Below are 2,860 nucleotides of genomic sequence, written 5' to 3'. Positions count from 1 at the left end.
AAAAAAAAAGCCTAGGGTTGCCCTGCCTCCCAATGGCACCGTCGTCGGTCCGTCTCGTCTCCGATGGCCTTAGGGCCGTGGGTTCGCGGTGGATCCCGGCTCTTGCCGGCAGGAGGACTTCGTTTTTAGATGTTTTTTTCGAGTTTTGTCTGGGTTTGTGTGCTGCTCAGGAAGACGAAATGGTGGTGGATCGCTGAAAATGGAATAAGGTTTTTTCCTGCCTAGCACCCGCCCGGATGTCACGTCTACCATCATCTGTGGACGTGTGGAGGTGTGTCTCCGGCGGATCTGTTTTTGTGGATTTGCTTGATCTGTTCGTCGTTCATCTATGTTCTTGTGTCTTCGGGTTGAAACATTTCAATATACACTACTCTTCATCGGCAGCGGTTGCTGCTCTTGTGCGTTGGTCCTATGGGACCTTAGCATGACAACTCCCGATTGTATACTACAACAATTTTTTTCCTGGCTTCGGCGAGGGCGGGACGATGGGGTGGCGCGACTTCGGCTCGATTGAAAATGTATAGATCGGAAGTTTTTCAAAAAAATAAGTAAGTTCATTCTCATTAAGGCGACGTCATCAAATCTCCGTTGCAGACCATCAAGCCATGCATGCGCGGCTCCAGTAACGGAAGGAATTGATTACAGTAATAAAGATTGACGAATCAATCTTGACTGCCGGATTCACGTTATCAAATCAAATCCCTAATTCACTAATTGGTGGGTTGTGACTAACGAGTAGCTGTATAATTAGGGCATGTCATCCTACGTCTGTGCTGTGCCCCTACCCAAGAAATCTGCAGAATCCACCATAGAATAGAATAGAATAGAAGCTGCAATGGCCTCCTCCTTCAATGGCGGCAGTGTCCTCTTCGTGCTCTCCGCCCTCCTCCTCTGTGGCGCCACTCAGGTCACCCCCATGGACTATCTGCTCCCCATATGCAAGACCGTCGGCGGCGGCAGCACCTTCGTCGGCATCCAGTTCTGCATGGACACCTTCCACTCCGATCCCCGGACCGCACACGGTGCGACGTACCAAGAACTCGCCGCCATCGCAGTCGACCTTCTGACGGTCAACGCCACCAGCACCAAAGCCAAAATCGGCGGCCTTTCTCGGCGGCAAGACGGCGGACGCCGCCACCGCGCAGTGCCTCAGATCCTGCCAAACTCTTTACGGCGGCATATTGCAGCGGCAGCCTGGCAGCGCCGCCGCGGTCAAGGACGGCAAGTTCAGCGAGGCAATCTCGCCCCTGGAGAAATCGGCGGCCGCGGCCAAGGAGTGCGAGGATGGCTTCAGCAAGAGCCACGTGCCGTCGCCGGTGACGGTGGAGAACGGCAACGCTTTCCAGCTCGCCAAGCTCGCCGTCGCCTTACTCCAAGTCTAGAACGTACTCTCTCTCTCTTTTCTTTTTGTTGAGAAAATATATATATTCGAATAAGATGCGATGCTCTTTTTCGAATAATATTTACTAATTTTGGCAGAAAGTAAGGTTCGATTGCTCAATAGTTTTCCACTGAAGATTGCAAAGGAGAGGGCCAAACGTTTTGGCACTAGTCGGAGTTGAACGAATGAGATAATTTCTCATAAGGCATATACAAGGCTTGAGTTTAGGGTTCAAACATAAGGAAAATTTCCGTTTGTTCTATTCTTGTTCTGAATAAGCATGAGACATTTTATTCTCATCCTCAAATGACACGCAGATACTAATTCATCAAATATAGCATAATTTCAAGCTTGAGAATAAAATGTCTCATCTTCCAGCCAATCAAATTCAAGGGCGTTACAACTCTGTTTTTCAGCTTAGATATGGGTACCCCATCCAAAAAAAAAAGTTTGAGCACTGCTACACAGACGATATCCTAGAGCCGATTTATGCACGACGCGTGATCGATGCCATCCATCACTTTGGCTCCATGAGTTAGAGCCATCGATCACAGCATCGTCCATAAATCGTCCGCCAAGGTGTCGTGTGCACAGTAATATCGAAAAAGTTTAGACGTGGAAAAAAGTGAGAGCTCAGAAGCCGATATTTGTTTCCTTTCAGACTAGCGCATTTGGCCGTACAATTGAAAGAGGCGTGGCCTCCGGATTTTCAACCAGGCCCCGCGCGGCTCTCTGGGTGATTCCAAATCAAATTGGATCCGGCAATGCACATCCCATCTCTATCTGAAACAATCCCTTACTTTTAGGAAATAAATTTGCGAAATTATGAGTAGTTTCCTAGTAATATAGGAGTAATAAAAACAAAAAATCCTTTTCTGAGGTCGGGCTCATCTGCACCCGTGTTGAATAAAAAATTCAAAACAAATACTAGAAAAAATTAAAAATTTCTAAAAAAATTCCCATGGTAGACAATTTGGTGAGTGAGATCCGACCCAATTTTCATATGATTTGGACAACTGAGCAACTATCGGCAAAAAAAACAAATTCAGGGTCTGTAAAATAGTTTACTGTTCACGTACTGTTTTGACCCAATTTGTCTTGTTTGCTGAGAGTTACTCAGATGTCCAAATGAGCTAATATTTGGAGTGAGTCTCACGCAATAAATTGTCTACCATAGGAAAAATTGGAATTTTTGAATTTTTCTAGTATTTGTTTTGAATTATTTTTTTGACGGATGCAGATGAGCCTGGGCATCGAATCGCTGCACTCAAAAACAAATAGCAAATTTATTACGTTTTATCCCCAGTCACATAAAAAAATCATACAATCAGTATTTCCACCAATGGAAGTGATATTTTTTCGATAAAATCATATCTTTAAATAGCCCGCTATAGCATCGCTATAACACGCTATAGCGTTTATAAAAGGTCTTGCACTAAGGGACCTTAATTCAAACACATGGACAAACATTCTAAATAG

The 2,860-nt window shown here is 45.3% G+C and overlaps 1 pseudogene; it reads left to right on the top strand.

Annotated features, from left to right (window-relative positions):
• The first annotated feature begins 777 nt into the window (after window positions 1-777).
• Window positions 778-1,382, top strand: LOC119344688 (annotated as a pseudogene).
• Window positions 1,383-2,860: the final 1,478 nt, after the last annotated feature.

Source organism: Triticum dicoccoides, unplaced genomic scaffold, assembly GCF_002162155.2.
Source record: "Triticum dicoccoides isolate Atlit2015 ecotype Zavitan unplaced genomic scaffold, WEW_v2.0 scaffold179856, whole genome shotgun sequence".
Classification (NCBI taxonomy): Eukaryota; Viridiplantae; Streptophyta; class Magnoliopsida; order Poales; family Poaceae; genus Triticum; species Triticum dicoccoides.
This window is presented reverse-complemented; position numbering and strand designations above follow the sequence as displayed.